We start from the raw sequence: 21608 nt of genomic DNA on the forward strand, positions 1-21608 counted from the left end.
AAAAACGCGTCAACACTTTGAGCCGGCTAATACTAACCACAATATAGGAGCTAAGGTCTCGCTTCCTTCCACTGTCCAACTTCTGTTAAAAAATCCCAAACTCTCAGTTCTATCACCAAAATAATACCTTGCAACATTCCAGCGACTTGGTCTTTTCCAAATTCAGAATCTTCTTGCAGTGGAAGTACCTACATTTCGATCTAGTGCTGTGTGTTTTCTGCTTTATCAAGACATTTGCATAAGCTTTGTCTTTGATCTGCAAAGACCAAGAAAGAAAGTGTGAGTATTAATAATTGCTGGAAGAATTTGCATATAGCCTCTGGTGTGAAAGGACTGGAGTAGATGAGAAGTCCTCTGACAAGTAGAAGTCAGAAAGTGGGTAGAGACTCCACTATCCGCCAGCAGTTCCCACTAGTTTAGTATTTATAATCCAATCTACTGAAGTTTATGAAGCAGAAGAGTGAAAACAGTAAGTCTCTGCTTAAGGCGAAAAAAAGAATAGTTCCTCATTCAAACTTGTAAGACTTATAGGCCAATAAAGCTAATATGAGAAATACCATCCTTTAAAAATGAATACATGTTCTATGAGTTTGAGCTCCAAAAATGATCTTGCTTTGAGAGATAGATTTGTCATTTTCAGTTACTTGTATTTGGTTACATTCTCTACAATATATTTATTTGATGTTGGGAAGTATAAAATAACCATCAAACTAGTCATCAAATCTAACGGATTTTAGATATTGAAAGGCAATGTCATTTAGCACTGACATGTTACTGATGAGATGACTCTAAAAAACAAATACCATATCACCCCTGAAGGGCAGTCTTTAGAATTACTGAATTTCTTTTGAATTGTGTCCAGTAAGAGATTCTAGAAATGAGTCAACACTCCTTTCTCCATTGCAGAAAAAAATGATAGAGATTGATTGCAAAATGAGACCAGTTTGGCTTGAAAATGTTGTGATCATATCAACATTCTTATTTTAGCAAGAAACTTTTGAAAATTTGACAGACTTTTTTCCTGATAAAAATGCATGTGTTTATGAAATATTTAAAAACTTTGAAAAATTCTGGAAATTACTTTTGGAGAATCAGATCTTAATTTCATGTAGTTATGTTTATGTGTGTGTGTGTTTTATATATATGTATGTATATATATATGTATTTATGTGTGTGTAGGATTATATATAGTATAAAAAAACTGGATGGCTTAAAGCAACAGAAATTTATTGTTGCACAGTTTTGAAGGCTCTAAGTTTGAAATAAAGGTGTTGGCAGTGTCATGCTTCTCTGAAATCTGTAGGGAAGAATCTTCCATGCCTCTTCAAACTTTTCGTGTTGGTTTGCCAGCAATCCATGATGTTCTCTGTCCTAGTCTGTTTGTGCCCAAATTTCTTCTTAGAAGGACAGCATTCCAATTGGATTAAAGGCCCATCCTCTTCAGTATGAACTCATTTTAACTTGTCTGATTCTATTTGTAAAATCTTTATTTCTAAGCAAATTTCCTTTCTGGATTAGGACTTCAACATGTTTTTGTAGGGAACACAATTCAATATATAATAATACATTAAATAAGTAATAAATAATAAATAGAGGGAAAGGAGAGAAAGAGAAATAAATAAATAAATAGAGGGAAAGGAGAGAAAGAGAAAGGAAGATTCTACAGTGCATTTAATATTTGACAAGAAATAAAATATACCAAAATTTCTGCCCTTGTGAAACTTTTATTCTGCTGCATACAATAAAAAATAAATACGTGAAATAATAAATATAATACATTATTAAATGTATGGTTATTTTGAAAGTGATAAATGCTATGCAACAAAAGAAAAAAATAAAGCAAGGAAGGATTTGGGAGCAGTGGCCTTCTGAAGCCAGACTCTCTTAATTTACAAGAACCCATGGTTAAATTTTCAGGATTTTGTGAGCTCTTTGTTAAAAACTGACATTATTAAAATTTAAATTATATAAACTTGCAATTGAATAAATTTTATTAAAAACAAAGAAAATAAGTATTTAAAACTCATCACTTCCTCAGTATTTAACTACATTTTACTATTATACATGGTCTTGGAATTATTTTTGGCTACTGAATCAGTATGGTCAGCATATTATGTAATGGTGTGTTATTTCACATACCTTCCTTTCAATATCAATTCAATGGTGTCCTTTTAATGATTTGAGATAGGGCATGGAAATTGGTGAATATTACACATCAGTGACTGTTTTGTTGATTGTCTCCATTTAAGAAAGTGATGGAGATCATTTGATAATGCACATAAAATTTAAAACGTCTTTAGTTCTCATAGCATGAAAGGCCAAAAACATTGAGGATATTTTCTTCCAGTATTCCAAAACTATTATTTGATTTACCAAAGAAATCACTTATACCTTTGACCAATGACAGAAGCTCTGATGTATCTTGTTTCACTTTTGTCTTATTCATAAACATAAACAAAAATATCAGTCTGTATTCATGTTGGAACTGTACTTGGCTGTCAAAGATGTGAATGTCTACTTGGCTGATTTGGACAGTGAGTAAACTTTTAACTTTGAGATTTTATTATTGGCAAAAGAAATATTAAAATATTGGATTTGGGAGAAAGTGTCAAGTCAACCTGAAATTATAAATGTGTGATATTTTCAACAAGAAAATAGCATACTTTATTATTTTTTTGCAAATTGCATATTGTTATTAATAGCAGTAAAATTTGCAATAAACCAATATATGTATGAAATCATGTACCTTTTTTTCCTCAGAGACCCAATTTTTAAACATTTATTAGGCCACAATATTCGTGAAATGTTTAAAGCTTTAAAACTTCTGGAGACTTGCCTTTGGTGGAAAGGAAATGGAAAATGTTCAAATAGTTCAATTTGAGAGGAAGAGAGAGAGAAAGATAGTGAGAAAATGTAATACCTTAGACATTATAGAGTTCATATTCTGGTTGGGGACTTGCCAGACAATAAACAACAAACATGATATCTATTGAAGTATGTGGCATATTTGATGGTGATAACTAATATCTATGCAAACAAGAAAATTGTAGAATCTATAAGAAGTTCGGTAGTGATGGGGGTTTGCATTATTAAATAGCATGATCAGAGTAGACCTCATCAAGTAGGTGACATTTGAGCAAAGACTAGAAGGATGTGAAAGATTAGTCATTTTGATATCTGAGGAAAGTACAAGGCAGGAAACACAGCGAATAAAGGCAGGACAGTGTCTGGCATGCGTAAAGAATACCAAGGATCCTCCCGTGCCTGAGGGAGTAAGCACTGGGAGAGCAGTAGGCACAAGGTTAGACAGGAATAGGTCAGAAACTGTACTCCATATAGGCCAATGGGAGGGCTCTGGCTTTTCTGTTTAATTGAAATTTTTATGGATATAACTATAGGTTCACTTGTAATTGTAAGAAATAACACATAAGTTTTTTCCCCAATTGTAACCTTTTGCAAAACTATAGTACAATATCACTCTCGGGATATTGAGACTGATATCACACAGCAATCTTGCCCAGATTTCTTGGGTTTTACTTGAAGTCATGTGTGTGTGTGTGTGTGTGTGTCTTTAGTTCTGAACAGCTGTATCACTTGTGGTTCATCTGTCCACCTCCATGATAAGATACAGGACGTTCCCCACTAGCATCCCTTGTGTTGCCCTTTCCTAGCCTCACCCACTTCCTTCCTGTTCCCCACCTCATTCCTAACCCCTGGCAACCACTAATCTGGTCCTCTCTTCTAAAATGTTATTAATTTTAAAATGTTAAATAAATGGAATTATGCAGATATATCCTTTTAGGAGTAGTGCTTTTCATTCAGCATAATTCCCTGGAGACTCATACAAGTTGTTTCACAAAGCAACAAGAAACATGTTTTTTTATTGTTAAGTGGTATACCATGGTATGGTTATATCACAGTTTGTTTAAAAATTCACCTCTTGAAGGGCATCCGAGGTGTTTCCTTTTTTCTTTTTTTTTACTATAATGACTAAAACTGCTATGAACATTTATGTACAAGTATTTATATGAACATAAATTATCCTATCTGGGATAAATATCTACAAGGGCAATTACTGACTCAAATGGTATATGTTTAGTTTTATAAGAACTTGCCAAACTATTTTCTAGAGTTGTCTTATCATTTTTTATTCTCACCAGCAATGTATGCGTGATTTAATTTCTTCACATTCTTTCCAGCATATGGTTTTATCAATATTTTTAGGTTCAGTCATTCTGATAGTTGTGTAGTGATATATAATTGTGGTTTTAATTTGTGTTTCCCAGATGACCAGTGCTGTTGAGCATTTTTCACGTGCTATATTTCCATGATTTTATCTTATTCCATGAAATGTCCCTTTGTATCTTTTGACCATTTTCTAATGTAATTGTTTGTTTTTATACTAAGTTTGAGAGTTATTTATATATTCTACATTCTAGTCCTTTGTCAGATATGTGGATCACAAATATTTTCCCACTCTGTGGCTTGTCCTTTCATCTTCCTAATGGGGTCATCACAGAGCAAATGTTTTTAATTTTCACTAGGACCAGTTGATAAATTTCTCCTTTTATGGATCATACTTTTGGTATTAATTCTGATAATTCATTGTCTAGTCTTAGATCCTGAAGATTTTCTTCTACATTTTTTCTAAAAATGTTATAGTGTTATGTTTTCATTTAAGTCTGTTATCCATTTTGTCTTAATTTTTGTATAAGTTGTGAGATTTAGGGAGAAGTTCATTTTTTGGCTATGGATGTCCATTTTTTGAAAAGGCTATCCTTCCTCAGTTGAATTGCTTTTGCATCATTGTTATATATGGGGTTCCATTTCTGTTTTTCCTATTCTCTGCTATTGATCTGTGTGCCCATCCCTCTGCTAATAACATACTGTCTTGGTTACTGCAGTTGTCTGGAAAGCCTTAATATTAAGTTGAGTGATTCCTGCCAGGGTTTTGGCTTTGATCTGAATGAAATGGGAGCTATTACAGTTTTGAATAGAGGAATTGCAGGTCTGTCCTACAGTTTAAAAGAACCATTCACTTCTACCATGCTGAGAATAGACAGGCAGTTCTCACCAAATATCCCTTACCCCTGATTTTTAGATAGGCACATATGGCAACAAAAAAGTACATTCCCAGACAGTGTAAGTAGTTGTCTTTGGACATATGATTAAAATCTGACCAATGGTTATGAATGTAAGTAATGAGCACAGTATCCATATCATGACCTTAAAAAGGAGATGGATTTTAATATATCTCTGTTTTGCAGATGGGAAAACTGAAAAAGATGAGTTTAAGGAACTCGCCAAGTTTCACAAGTCATAAGTGTATCTATGTATCATTGATAAACTTGAAAATTTAAAAATATATATGCCCACATGATGATTTTCCTGCTTACATTTAGTTTGCCTAATTCTCATTCAGCATTTTTTAAATGGTTATTCAAAGTCTCAAGAATATTATTCAAAATCATAAGCAAATAACTTAGTTGGCTTTGTTTATGGAAAAATATAAAAGGATGTTTGGAACTATTCAGTTAATAAAAACTATTAGAGTACATGAATTTTTCCCCAAAACATAGAAAACAGAAACAAACATGGATCTTGACTTCTTGGATGATAATAAGTGTCTCTGAATTCTAATTTCTTTACATTTGCTTTCTATAGCTTCAGCATAATCACTGTCAACATTTTGAAAACATAAAATATGTCAAGAAACTTTCACAAACACTGTCAATAATTAAATTTGTAGATAAGATGAAACCAGAACAGTTATACTTGACATTTTAAAAATAATTCTATATTGTTATGTAATGACAAACTCTAAAACTTAAAATATACATTAGGAGAAAGTTTTAAAATTACTATGGGTATCATACTTTATTTTATTTTATTTTATTATCATTATTATTTTTAAAGATTTTATTTATTTATTTAATTCTGCCCCCCCTCCCCTGGTTGTCTGTTCTCTGTGTCTATTTGCTGCGTCTTGTTTCTTTGTCCACTTCTGTTGTCATCAGCGGCACGGGAAGTGTGGGAGGCGCCATTCCTGGACAGGCTGCACTTTCTTTCGCGCTGGGCGGCTCTCCTTATGGGTGCACTCCTTGCGCGTGGGGCTCCCCTACGCGGGGACGCCCTTGCGTGGCACGGCACTCCTTGCGCACATCAGCACTGCACATGGGCCAGCTCCACACGGATCAAGGAGGCCCGGGGTTTGAACCGCGGACCTCTCATGTGGTAGACGGACGCCCTAACCACTGGGCCAAGTCCGTTTCTCCATACTTTATTTTAATGTGTACCTCTGCTGCCACAAATGATTTGACAGGGTAGACATAGATTTGCAAGCCTCTTTTAGCATCAGAATATCAGTGAAGAATAACTCACATCAGCGAAAGTGTTATTGAAGTACCCTCTTTGTAAAATTTAAAATTGGATGGAAAAATTTGAGGGAAGAAGAATTCATTATTTCTCTAAAGCACTGAAACTGTTTTTATAAAATCAATGAAAAAGTGGAGCACAGGTCCTATGAAATATAGTAATGGGAAAATACGTGAATTCCTATGGAAGCTGGAAAGCAATCTTTGCAAGACAGGGCTATTATGGTATAGGGTTTTAGGAAGTTGCTTCGGGAGTCAGATCCCATTAAAATCTTGAATCAGTAATTGGAAATAGGGCAAATTGCTTAGTCCTCCTAAGTTTTATCTAGGTAATTTTAAGTATTGATACAAATTACAAGCAAAGTAATTAACAAGTCTTCCAATACATAGCCAAAAAGCCCACCATGCTGAAATTAGTTAAATTTGATATGGTACTGTTGAAATATTGTTTTTGAGTTTATTGAGAAATAAAGAAGCTCTTTGAGAAATAATTTCTTCAAGAAATACTAATAGTTGGGGATCTTCATATATCTATTAACATAAAGCACATTTTATTTCAGGATGCCATTTGGGCTCAAATATAGAATACACTAAAGATTCAAAAGCCTTAGTAATCACTGCAGTTGAATCATAAAGCCTACTCAAACGGTTATGAGATTCTAGGTTTAGGTCTACTATACAAATATAGGTGAAATGATAATATGATCATTTATTAAATATTTTTATTCTCAATTCATATTTCTACATGTCCTATGGCTACTGACCTGAACGTTAGAAATATGGGCCAGGCTCATAGAACTGAGTTTGTCCAGGCAGTATTTTAGAATTCATTAGAGTCCTGGTGTGTGGAGAAAGAATCTCAGGCCTACAGGACTGGGCATGAGGGAAGCATCAGTGTCCAGGGATGTCATCCTTACGGTTGACTTCAATATGACCGGTTTTGCTTGCCCTTATAGTTTTCCAAATAATATCCTTATATGACTGTCTTTTTTTAGGAAGTTTTCACAAAAATATTTGGATATATAGCCCTATCTTGCAAAGATTGTTTTCCAACTTCCATAGGAATTCACATATTTTACCATTACTATATTTCATAGGACCTGTGCCCCACTTTTTCAATGATTTTATAAAAACAGTTTCAGTGCTTTAGAGAAATAATGAATTCTTCTTCCCTCAATTTTTTCCATCCAATATAAAAAATGTGGACTTCTTTTTTGTTTGTTTTTGTAACTTACTTGTTTCTCTAGCAATTTCACATAATTCTGTAAATATATGCCTGTGTGCAGGCACACACACACACATACACACACACAGATGGAATACGTGGGAAATGCCAAAGAAATAAATGAAAAAAATATCGGAAGTGTATTCTGATGCAAGCAAAAGGGAACATAAGAATATAAATAAGGGATTTATTTATCTCACACAAGAAGAACAGAGATATTAGAAGTCCAGTGTTAGGAGAGTGAATTAATTTCTCAGGACCCAGGTCCTTTCCTTCTTCTGCTCTGCTACCTTTAACATGTGACATTAATATTTATGGTCTACTAAAGTAAGGGGGAAATGGAAAGGAGAAATGAGTTTATATGACTACGAGTTTCTAAAAAAAAGAGTATGGAGGCTGGCAGAAGGATTGCCCTCATGCACAACTGAGCAGAGTCAGAGAGACAGATAAAGCAGATACAATCCCCAGATATTGGTTCCTTTGAAGGCTAAAGAGACCCATGGGAGTTATGGTCATGGCCGATGGGGTTAACTACCAGGTCAGATGGCCCCTCTTTGGAAATGGTGTTTATGTGTGATGAATCTGGACTCAGATGGGATCTCCCATCATAAGACTTTCATGCTAATGTGCTGGAGGTGCAGTTAATGTTGGGGTTTAAGATATATTTAGGGGATTTGAATCTCTGGACTGACAATGTGATAGCCAGGTCCTGAGCCTCAACAGACTCCAGCACCTACAATCTGATTTATTGGACTTACCACACTCAGCTAAGATGGAGTTGAAGAAGGACAACCACCACACCATGGAGCCTAGAATGATTACAACTGAAAATGGGAGGATTGCATCCAGCATCCAGGTGGAATCTGAGCCTCCTCTTGACATAGAGGTGCAATGGACACAACCAATCCAATGCCCACATAGAAGAGGTGGCATTGGATTGGGAAAAGTGGACATGGTGGACAATGGGTATGGGGAAAGGCAGGAAGAGATGAGAGGTGGAGGCGTCTTTGGGACATGGAGCTGCCCTGGATGGTGCTTCAGAGGTAATCACCGGACATTGTAAATCCTCACAGGGCCCACTGGATGGAATGGAGGAGAGTGTGGGCCATGATGTGGACCATTGTCTATGAGGTGCAGAGGTGCCCAAAGATGTACTTACCAAATCCAATGGATGTGTCATGATGATGGGAACGAGTGTTGTTGGGGGGGGGAGAGGTGGGGTGGGGGGGTGGGGTTGAATGGGACCTCACATATATATTTTTAATGTAATATTATTACAAAGTCAATAAAAAATAAAAAAAATAAATAAATCTTTAAAAAAAACAAAAAAAACACAAAAACAAAACAAAACAAAAAAAAAATATTTATGGTCTAAAGTGGGCCACCTCCAGGCAACAGATTCTCTAATCCAGGCAGGACAAAGAGGGAAGGATAAAGAGGGGTAGAAAAAAAGGCATGCTTGTTACCTCTGTCTACTTTTAAAATATTTTCCCAGGAGAACCACCTAGCAATTTCTGTTATGGTTCACTTTCTAGAATTTAGGTCCTAGGTTACCTGCACTGCAAGAGCATGTGAAGGTTAGTATCTTAGCTATTTGCAACCTTACAATAGAGGAATCCAGGGCTAACATGGGCTGTGAATGATTTTGGATGGCCAGTCATGGTGTCTGCAACCATAAATTCCTAATTTATTTTTTTTTACTTTTTTTTTTTACGTAAGTTACATCTTTTGGTAACTTTTTTTTCTATTATTTTTTCTTCTTCTTTATTTTCTTTTAAATGTTACATTAAAGAAATATGAGGTCCTCATATACCCCCCACCCCTTCCACATCAAGAACCTCTTCCATCATTGCAGCACACCCACTGCACCTGGCCAATACATTCTGGAGCACTGCTGCACCACATGGACAGTGGTCCACGCTCTCCCCCAGTCCACCCAGTGGGCCATGACAGGACACACAACGTCCAGCATCTGTCCCTGCAGCACTACCTAGGACAACTCCAAATCCTGAAAATGCCTCCACAGCATATCTCTTCTTCTGTCTCCCTACCATCAGCAGCTACTGTGGCCACCCTCTCCACATCACTACTACAATTTTTTCCCTTACTGATCAGAATAGTTCCCCAATAGATCACCAGTAAGTCCATTCTAATCCATACTCTATTCCTCTATCCTGTGGACCCTGAGATGGTTATGTTCAGTCCCCCTCTATATCAAGAGGGGGTTTAGATTCCACATGGATGATGGATGCAATTCTCCTGCTTGTAGTGGTAGGCACTCTTGACTTCCTGGTGTGGTGGTTGACTCTCTTCACCTCTCTGTCAGCTGGCCAGGGTAAGTCCAAGAAACCAGAGGGTAGGAGCCACAAGTCTGCTGAGGGCCAGGGCCTGCCTGTCACATGGACAGTTCAGAGATTCAGGTCTCCTGAGTATACACTAACCCAAACGCCAACCACAGGTCCAGTAAAAGTAATAGAAGAGACGTGTAGAGAGGTCATATCTGAGTCCAACTCCATCACACTCAGGAAAACAAACTCCAAAGTAGAGCCAACTGACATGACCCTGAACTCCAGAGCCATCTGCCATGACCATAGAACCTGTGGGTCTCTGTAGCCCTCAGGAGAACCAGCACCTGGGTTTCCATCTACCTTGGCTGTCTCTGGTACCCTGCTGAGGCATGCATAAGCATCATCCCTCTGATGACCTCCCAACTCTTTTTTTGGAGACTCATAGCCATATAAACTCACTTGCCTTTCCATTTCCCCCTTTTATCCAAAGTCAAAAGTATTTTTCCACACCTGATATTACACATAGGCTGAGATATTTTGTCAGTCTGAGTTGACCTCTTTATTCAAGGTCTTTTTCTAGTTACATCATCAGCTGGTGCTTGGTAGTTATCTCTTGGCACCAGGAAAGCTCATCCCCAGGCATCATGTCCCACGCTGGGGGAAAGGCAATGCATCTGCATGCTGAGTTTGTCTTAGACAGTGGCCACATTTGAGCAACATGGAGGCTCTCAGGAGGCAACTCTTAGGCACCCCACAGCTCTAGGCCTAGTTCATATTTTGGGCACACAGGCCCATAATTGTAACCATCAGTATCAAGGGCTCATCGTTGGACCATCCATCTTTGTTGGTCTTTGCCATTGCCCTTGGGGGATTGTTGCTGTTCCATTGGAGAATGTGATAGAGCTCCCCTGGCCAGGAACTCAGCACTCTCTCATCTGTTGTTTCCAACTGAAACCACTATGAAAATATCCAGACATTTCTACGTTCCCTCTATACATGCCCTGGAGAACTCCTTCCCAACCGTTTGTCCCCTACCAATAATACCACACACAAGTACTCCTCCCCCACCATAGTTGAACCTCACTATAATCTAAAACTTCTTCAAAAAGGAAGCCCAATATATTGCCAGGTTCCATTAATAGTAAAATGGAATATAGTGATGGGTTTAAAGGTTTGATATAGAATACATAGTAATTTAGAAAAATTAAATAAAAGAAAAATAAATTGGGGTATCACAAAAATGAAAAAATGGAAAAGCTTTGTTTTTGACATTTTGCCTTTCATCCCTGCTATAGGTGTTGCCCTGTATGTATAGTGGCAAGACAATTTCTTCTATTTCTTCCTCAGTGTCTACCTCCTTTCTTTTTTTTTTCTCTAATTATTAAGTTTGTCTTCACATAAGTTTTAGATCACAGTAATTCATATATACACTATATGGCACTCCCAAATATCAAGCATCAAACCCTATGTCCCTTCCCCAACAATGATCTTTTTACATGTTCATATTATATTTGCTGCAACTAATGTACAGATATTGAAACAATATCTTTCAAACATGGTTCCATTTGGGTTTACATTATGGTTTATATTTTAGGCTATATAATTTTCTAAATTTTTAGTTATCTTATGTTTTACATTATAGTTTACATTTTAGCCTATAGACTTTTATACACTTTTGGTGTAATTTAACATGTCCTATATCCATCATTGCATGATCTTGTGGAACATTTCCAGCCCCACAGTTACACTGATTCTATGTATTCAACATCTCTTTCCCCCTCCCCTTAGGACCCACCATGACAATCAATCTTCATTACTTGAAGGACCATATTCAGAGATAGTTGTAAAAATGTTGAAGACTTGACAAATACTTAAAGGTTTTCATGAAAGTGTGTCATTACATATTCCTTGAGAAATGATGTACACAAACTGTTTTATAATAGTTTTTAGCACTAGTATAATTTTTATATTGAATAAAGCATAAAATTAAATGAAAGGAAGAAAATAGATAAGGGTATTTTCTTGTTTGTAAAGTGATTCTAATTCCCAAGGGCCATTTGTAAGAAACTTTAATATTTGTGAAGTAAGCTGATTGTAATATATTTTTTTAGAAAATTAAAAAACAACTTTTATTTTTCGTTATTTTTTTAGTAATTCTATAGTCCAGTTAAAGAAGATCCTTAACACTTATCTTTGGATAACTTATAGTAATTGTTCAATTTCTTTACTGTACTTGCATCTGTCAAAATATTTAATAATGTAGAAAACGTTAAATGCTGATCTTTTCATCCAGTGTGGTTCATGGCTAAAAGTTCCCATCTATGGCATCTCCAATCATTTATATACACTTCTCCCAATTACTCAGGAAAATTATGAAGTTCTTGAATTCTCTTTGAGACTGACTAGGTCACTGATAATATCACCACTGCTAGCATTTACTATTTTTAACATTACATTTAAAGTTTACAAGATGAAGAAATAAATAGTGAGTATTTTATGGTTTTCTCATTTGCTCCTTTCATTAATAAATAAATTGACTATATTTTATGAAAAGTGGTGGAGAAAAGGTTATTTAACCAACCTAATTCTTTGGAATAAAAACTTGATAAATTCAACTAATTGTTATGAAAAATAGCTTCTAAACTTCTGTGCAGAAGGACATGGGAGAGGATGTGTTGCTTTTGAGAGGGCATGGGGAGACACATGAAAAGATAATGAAAATAAATTAATTTGAGAATGATATATTTTCTTACCCATGTGATAAGCTGAATAATGATTCCTCAAAGATGTCCATGTCCTAATCCCTGGACCCCATGAATATGTTACTTTACATGATTTTGTACATGTGGTTCAGTTAAAATCTTGAGATGGTGAGATTATCCTGAATTATCCATGTAGTACAACATAATCACAAGAATCCTTGTAGATGGGATGCAGGAAAGTCAGAGTCTGAGAGAAGATGTGAGAATGGAAGCTGAGGTCAGAGAGGAGAGAAGATCCTACAAAGGCAGCTTTGAAGATGGAGGAAGAGACCACAAATCAAGGAATGTGGGTGGGTAGGTCTCGTGGAAAAGGCAAAGAAATGGGTTCTCTCCTGGAGCCTCCACAAGGAACACAGACCTGCCTCTTACTTGATTTTAAGACTTCTGGCATGTAGAAGTATAAGATGAACTTGTGGTATTTTAAGCCACTAAGTTTGTGGTAATTTGTCATAGCAGCAATTGGAAATTAATACACATAGTGCCTTGAGACTATGTAGAACAGTAAGAACTAAGTTCTGGGTGTAGTCGTCTTAGATCTCAAAATTTATTTATTTTCTTTACAACTCTAGGTGCACATGAATTATGTAACATTTAGAAGAAGGGTTTTCTTACCAACATAAAACATTCGCTTCCCTCAAAACATGTACTTATTGTCATGATGTGGCAAATCATTTGCTTTTGTTTTTAAGGACGTACCAAGGATTGAATTTAGGACCTTGTACATGGGAAGCAGGCGCTCTACCACTGAGCTTCATCCACTCCTCAGTAAGAGCTGGGTTTTTTGCTGTTTGTTTTTAGGAGGTACCGGAGAATAGAACCTGGAACCTCATATGTGGGAAGAAAGAGCTCAACCACTTGAGCTATATCTTCTCCCCAGCATTTTCTTTTCAGGAGTAACTGAATCCTTTCTTAATTCTTATTCCTTGTTTTGCTTCCTAACTACTACAAGTACCCTATTTTGAATACCAATGGTCATAAGTCTGTAGGAAGTATTACTCTGTTTTTTATGGACTAGCCAAACACGGGTTTATTGTATTTGAAAGGTTAGTGCACAATTCTTGGAGTTACTAATTGACTTTAATTTTTTTATGGGAATTTCAAAAACTCATCGTATTTGTTCAGTCTACATGTGCTATAAAAATAATTTAACAATTGGCAGAATTTCAAAACTTTTAAAGAAAATGCTGCCAGGAAGAAAACAGTGGTGAACTGTGAAATGTTCTGTCATGATTAGGTTTCATCTAGAAAGTGATGAGGAATTTATATGTTGTAGAACAACTCTGTTCCAGAACTAAATAGAAACAAAGGAACAGTATGTGTAGTTGCTGTAATCTCTGAACAAAAGGTTTCTTTGGTGATTTTATTTCTGCCATTTGTTTGTCTTTAAATAAATTAAAAATATAACAGAGGAACTATACCACTCTAAATTAATGTATATACTATATTCTTTATTATTTATTGATAAAACATAGATGTAGCAAAATTACATTATATCAAAATATGTTTTATGAAAGTATTTCTCTCATTTTCTTCTGTCCTCTACCTACAGTTATTATTATTTTTTCTCAACAGCTTTTATTATTTACAAACTTCATATGAGATTCTAGCCAGGAAAACTTTTTTTCAAGTTAAGAGATACATACATCATTTCTCACCATCATGAAGATACTTGTAATTACTTCACTATTGTATTTGTGAGTGTTTTTCTTCTTTCGTGACCACAAATAACTAAATTTATAAAAGAATAATTTATTTTAGCATTTAGGGTCCAGATTTTTGAAGTGATTTGGAATCTATTAGTTACTTCCTGCATAAATGTCTATACTTTTCCCACTGGTGTTGTGTCTGATCTTTAATTTCATTGCTATATCATTACTGAGGTAAAATTAAATTTAATCTGGGCAACATTTTAATTTTATGGCATGGTATTTGATCAAGAAATTTTGTATTTATTTTAATATATAGAAACAGTTCTATATGCATGTATACATAGATGTAATATAGCCTATTGTGCTTCAAATTTTCAATCTAAAGTCCATATATTTGTATGAACAAACCCACAAACTATAAATATGTTATTTTCACTAATGACCTGTAAGTCGGTTAATGACATATATATATATATCACAATAATTTCTAAATAACATTCTCTAATGTTTTGTTTTTATATAATTATAAGAAATTAAGTTAAATAATAAGTAGTAACTACTTTTTAGGCTGCTCTTTCAGTAATTTAGAGATTATAAAATTCAAAGATTCTGTATTTATGAGGGCCAAAATCACTTCACCCATCCACTGCAAGCTCAACAAATAATTAGTAGCAGGAATAAATAAGCCCTCTGTTGTTTTTGATAGGAAGCAATCAGAATATTTGCACTCGTTTCACTCTTAGAGAGGCAAAGTAAATTAGGCATATGCAGTATTGTGGTAAAAACCAAGGTGAAGGAGGTCATTGGGGTTTATTGATACAAATAAAAAGTATTAAGTGTGGTACATCCAGTCATGAAAAACGAATCTGCTCATGAAAATATACAGTACAAGAGGGAAGTAATGATAATTTTTCAACTCTATTCTTAGTAATTTAAAAAGCATTTTATTTACATTGCCATGTTTAATGTTCAACAACAGCCCTATGAAGTTCATTATCTAACTTAATGGCTTGGAGAGGTTAAGTGCATTTTCTCAGTTCACTGATCCATTAATTGGAGAAGTATAAACTTTTTTATGCTGGTGCTAAGACCCTTGTTCTTTCTGGCTCTACATTACTGACCCAGATGCTCTATTGAACACTGGGCTTTTCTTTTACTTGGACTTTCTTCCAAATCAAGACATGATCTTCTACGCTCCAAAAAAGTCATGGGCCCACATATTCAGATTATCCTTTTGCTTTTCAGTCTTTGTTAGCTCCTTCGAAGACTCTCTACTAGTGAACTCACTCCCTCTGTACATGTGTATATAACAAAATCAAATGAACCGTGACTCAGCACTGCTTATTAGAATGGTTTGCTGAGGCCAAAACTACAAGATCCATCCAGATGTGCTTAGCCAAATTGTGCACTAACTTACATCGTCATTAAAATGTCATTAAGAAACTCTCTATACTATACTAATTTGTTTACTTAGACCCATGGAGATAAGAACCTAAAATGTGTTCGTTACAGGCAAATATGTAATTTCATTAAGCAAATTATATGAAATGTAATAAGAAAGGATAGGGACATAGATAAGGAAAAAGTTGGTACTGGTAAGTCTAAGTAAGCCTGAGGGTATTGGGGTATTTGTTGTGGAGAATGGCTGGATTCTCACCATACCAGTTTATTTGGTTCAGAGTTAAGCTTTATTTCCCAGCCCCTCTTGTGGTTGGCTGTGGCCAGAGAACTGAGTTCTGGCCAGGGTTAGGTGAGCAGAAGCGATGTGCAGCCCTTCTATGTGTAATTGTCTCTTAGAAGATAATGTGACAGAAAACAGCTTCTTTCAGTTTTAGATCCTTAGTAACTGAAAGAGGCAGAGTACTCTTCCCTTTCCTCCCTGACAAGAATTGTACATACTATGAACTAGAAAGAAAATTTTAATATGTAAAACTCCAAGACTTCAAGGTGTTTATTATAATTGCTAGCTCCCTTAATTATACATGTAACATATCAGAATTACTGAACCCTCTACTTTGAACAGAATTTGAATTGGTTCTGGAACATCATACCCTCCTTGTTTTCATTGTAAATCTTTGGCCATCACTTCTTGGCTGACTTTGATAACTCCCACTACACTTTCTGTAGTGTTAACTGTTAACTGTTGGAGTTCTATAATGTTTAATCCTTGAACACAAACTCCCTAAATGAGCTCATCTGATTCCAAGGCTTTAAATACTATCTATATATTTTTCACTTCTGACATTTTATCTCCCATTTTAATCATTCTGCTAAAATCTAAACTCATGCATCCAACTTCCTAGTCATCATATTCACTTGGAAGCTTAATAGGCCTCTCAAAATAATATAACCACAAAAAGAAAAAACACACCCTTCCCTTCCTTTCCCCACATAACTGCTTCTGATCAGTTATTCTCCTTTTTAGTAATATCACCACTCACCCAGGAGCGCAGGTGAAACTTCAGGAAATCTTGATTCATGTCTTTTCCTCATATCCTATATCAACTTTATTAGCAATTTCAATTGTGTTATTCTTTAAAATATATCTTATAGTTCACCACTTCATATAACCTCCACTGCTAAAAGCACGGTCTAAGTTAATGTAAGGATGGATATTCCCAAAGACTCCTTTTTATTTTTTCATTTTTATAGAAATATATACTGGGTAAAAAGCATAAACCTTAAGAATAAAACTTGATACATTTACACACACACACACATATACACATCAGATGAATATACAGAACATTACCAGTCCTAAATGTTTCCTGTGGATTCTTTATTACTCATTATTCTTTCTGAAGAAATAATCATTATTATTATTATTTTTTATCACCATAGATGATTAGTCTTGTGTGTTTTATCTCTGTATTTTCAGCTTTATTGAAGTATAATCGATGAGTGCTAAAGTTCACATATTTAAATTGTACAATTTTGTTAGATTTGGCAAAGATATACTCCTGTGAAATCGTCCGCTCAACAAGCTAGCAAATATTTCCATTATCCAATTTTGCCTGTTTTTCAACTATAAAATTAAAAAAATATATAAAATAAAATAAAACAATGCAGTGTATACATTTTTGGGAATGTATGTTTTCTTTAATTCTTCATTATATCTGTTAAAATCACCCTTGTTGTGTCCAACAGTAATTTTTTTACACAGTTTCCTAAAGTGATTGCAATAATTTACAGTGCAGGAATGTTCTAATTACTCCACCTCCTTGCCGGGATTTGATACTTTAATTTTTCACAATCATACCCAGTCTGATGGTTGTATAGTGTTATCACATTGTGACATTAATTTGCTTTATCTTGATGGTTCATGATGTTGAAAACTTCTATATATACTTATTGGTCTTTTCATTCCCCACCTACTTAATATCTTTAGTTTATATCTAGAAATGCCATATATTTACATTAACATCTATATAAATACTAATACTATATATTAAATACTTAATAACTTGCAAAGATTTTCTTTCTGTAAGCACAAACTTTTTCAGCATCCTTTTTTTTCCCCTGTGTCTAGAGGCTACAATTTTACTTCTAGAAGATAATATATTGCTAGATCATTAATGCCACATAATTTGTAAGGACAACAGAAATTTAATTATTTATGTCTATGGAGATACTTTAGTTTGGTATTATAAATAACACTAAGCACTCACTTGAATCCTAATCTCTTGCATTTGTGATTTCTAGTCCAAAATATATGTTTTCCAGTGTGACCTAGATTCTGCTCTAATTGCATTTGGTGACCTCAAAACCTACTGAGGACACCGAAAAATCTAATCAAACTAATTCTATTAAGATATAACTTCTTTCATTGACTAAACACCAAGGAAGATCTAGCCCCCAAAATGATTACATCTCAGAAGAGAACTTGGACCTAGAATTATTGTGAGGTTATTGAATATACCCACCCTGGAACATTCAAGTAAGGAAACGCCAGTCATGGGTAGGTTCTTTGCCCTTCCCTTAATTAAAAAAGCACAGGGCTGTGGTTGATTTAATCTTACTGCTTTCTATTCTATACTTTGTCTATACCAGCTGACCAGAAGAAATACAAATGCCCATCTGCTATTTGTGTCTCAGTAGTCTCAGCACTGACAATGCTTTAGAATCACTTGGGGAGTTTTTAATATGTATAAGATCCTTTGCCCCATGCCTAAATTATTAAATAAATTTTATAGGGAAGGGACTCTATCCAGGCTTTTTTTTTTAAGTTACTCTATTGCTTGAGAACCATAGCAAAATTGGTGAAACTAATTAAGTTTAAGGGTATTTCTCCTCCAAGACACCATCAATACTAAATAAACCCTATCTCTCATTCCTGTTTCCTTCCTCTCCAGGCAATGACCAAGGCTTTAGTATCATTTATATACTCCCACAGTCCATATTTCACAAAGTGTTGCACTTTTGTTCCATTGCCCTAAATTCCTATGATTCCTTTCCTCCCAAATATTTTGCTGTAAGCCCTAAAATTCCTATTATGTGAGGAGCAAATTACTCTCTACTTTAAACTCCTTCTCTGAATAAATTCTTTCTTTAAAATAAATATGACTGTCTCATATTGATACAACTTGGCCCATCGCTGCACTTCATTGGCTGTGAAACAAATTTTTCGATCAGAAGCAATGCCATGTAAAATACCATGATGGTGTATAAGGCATTCTGTAATTCCACGTATGGTAGCTTAGGCGTAAGTATTGTGGACAGGAAAGAAAATCCACATCCAGAGTAAATATCTATTCAGTTCAGGAAGAACAAAGCACTGCCCCTTCTGTGTTGGAAGCACTCCAAAGTAATCAACCTGCCACCAGGTAGCTGGCTATTCACCTTGGTGCCATATCTTGGGGACTCAGAATTAGTTTCTGTGGCTGTCAGATTTGGTATATAGTCACTATAGCTAGGTCAGCCTTGGTGAATGGGAGTCCATGTTGCAGAGTCCATGTATCACTCCCATCCTTGCTACTGTGGCCATTTTGTTCATAAGCCCTTTGGGTAATGCCAGGAGGGGCTGGAGAAAAGGTTTACTAGTATCCAGATAAGAGATCATTTTATCCACTTGATTACTAAAATCTTCCTCTGCTTAGGTCATCCTTTGGTAAGCATTTGCATGGGATAAAAATATCTCTAGATTCTTTGTCCTTTCAGATGTCTATCCATATTCCTGCTACGCAAATGTCCTTGTCACCAAATTTCCAATCATATTCCCACCATGACTTTTTTAACTATCTAGCCAAAATATTGGCCACAGCCAATGAACTGGAATATAATCTCACATCTGGCCTGTCACTTTCTGAGTAAAATGAACAACCAGTTGCACTGTTCAAAGTTCTGCCTCTGAGAGGAATTCTCTTCACCCCCATCTTTCAGGGATGTCCTAGAAAAGGACTATAGTGCTGAAGCTATTTGGATCAGGTCTAAATTATCAAGGATTATCCCCATCGCTTAAATTAATTTCATTCTATATGTTAATTACATCTACAAAATAATTTCACAGTAATACCTAGATTAGTGTTTGATTGAATAACTGGGGACTAGAAGCTTAACCAATTGACATATAAAACTATTACAACAATTTTAAGGAACATAAGCAAATATGGTGATTCTTACAGACTTCACTTTGGTTTAAAATTAAACTTCATACAAGATATATAATATAAAATGCAAGTATAATAAAATGTGTGACATTTATTTAAAAGCTGTGCATTGTGTTTGGCACTGTGTCAACTACAATATGTTTTAGGCAGAGTCCATGTGGTTGTTTAAGGAAAAAGAAATGTATTACAAGTAGTCAGAATAACTGGACTCTAAAGCCATTAGAATCCAAGATAAACTCTTCCATTAAAATCTAAGATAATACTCTTATGTTTTATTGGGATTGATTACCATACTCCACTAAAGGCTTGCTCAGGTCCCAACCCCTGATTTTGTGGGTGTGAGCCATTATGTGAATAAGACCTTTGAAGATATTATTAATTAAGGAGTGCTCAAACTAAGTGAGGGTGAGCCTTTATGTAACATGGCTGATGGCCTATAAGTAAAGAAAATTGGATACAGAGTAAACAACCACAAGAATCAAGAAAATGGAAAGCCTGAAAGAGAAAGATGCATCTGCCATGTACATTGCTATATGAAGGAAAAGCCAAGGTCCAAGGGCTATCAGCAGCCAGCCCCAGAACTCCACAGTTTTCTAGGAGAAAGGAAAGCCTTGCTAACACCTCGATTTTGGACTTCTAGCCTCAAAACCATCAGCCAATAAATTCGCATTGTTTAAACCGAACCATTGTTTGGTATTTGTTTCAACAGCGGGAAAGAAACACTTGGCATTATATGGTCTTTCATCTTTGTTCACATTAAATGTTCCTTTGGTGTTTATCTGTGCCCTTTGGTTCTCTTCGTTTAACTAACAGCACACATGGTCTCCTAAAGTTTGTTGAATTAATTTTTGTCCTCCCAAAAGATTTGTTCAAGTCCTTACCTCTGTTCCTATTAGTGTGATCCTACTTGAAAATAAGATCCTGGAAGATGTTACTAGTTAAGATGAGGCCAAACTGATTTGGGTTGGCCTTAATACAATATGACTCATGTCCTTATAAGAAGAGGAAATTTGGACATAGGAAAAGAGAGAGACAGGGGAGAATGCCATGTGATCACTGAGGCAAATAGCTCTATGCAAGCCATGACAAATGCCAGCAGAGAGGCCTGGAACAGATTTTCCCATACAGACTTTGAAAGAAGCATGGCCTTGTAGAAAGAGTAATTTCATAATTCTTGCTTCCAAAATTGTGTGACAGAAAATTTCTATTGTTTTAAGCCACCTAATTTGTGGTACTTTGTTATGAAACTAAGACACTCGCCACCTTAAGTTATATGCCCTTAGAAATACAAAGTCTACTCCTGAGTCCTCTGTTCAAATTTTTAGCCAGATTCACCCAACATCAGCCAAGTGTCTGCTCCTCTATACAGTTTGTTGTGTCCAACCTGTCATGTGGCTCACTGTCCAGCCAGGAGTGACTGTGAAAGCAAATTCTTTGAGGAGAGGCATTGGGATGGCAGGTAAGGTAAAATTACATGCAGAGTTTGCATACAGAATGTAAATAAGGTATTTACTGCTCCCAAACTCTAGACTATCTCAGAAAGAAACTGAAAATCATGTTTATAAATTAATATTTTATTCATGTATAATAAATTTCCCAAGAAAGACATTAAATGGTTACAGGGGTTAATAGGACAAAGGGAGAAACATCCCTTTAACAATATGTTCTGGATAGAGCACAATTTAAACTGATAAATGCAGCTAT

General features: G+C 35.4%; 1 long non-coding RNA gene across 2 annotated transcripts in view; it reads right to left on the minus strand.

Moving 5' to 3' along the window:
- The window catches only part of LOC131273270 (uncharacterized), a 78618-nt gene that overhangs the window by 28075 nt on the left and 28935 nt on the right, over nucleotides 1–21608 (minus strand). For both annotated transcript variants that reach the window (XR_009180440.1, XR_009180439.1), the window contains exon 2: nucleotides 128–256. This is a non-coding gene — a long non-coding RNA (uncharacterized lncRNA). The remainder of the gene's footprint in view (nucleotides 1–127; nucleotides 257–21608) is intronic.

The sequence above is a fragment of the Dasypus novemcinctus genome, chromosome 2, assembly GCF_030445035.2.
Source record: "Dasypus novemcinctus isolate mDasNov1 chromosome 2, mDasNov1.1.hap2, whole genome shotgun sequence".
NCBI lineage: Eukaryota > Metazoa > Chordata > Mammalia > Cingulata > Dasypodidae > Dasypus > Dasypus novemcinctus.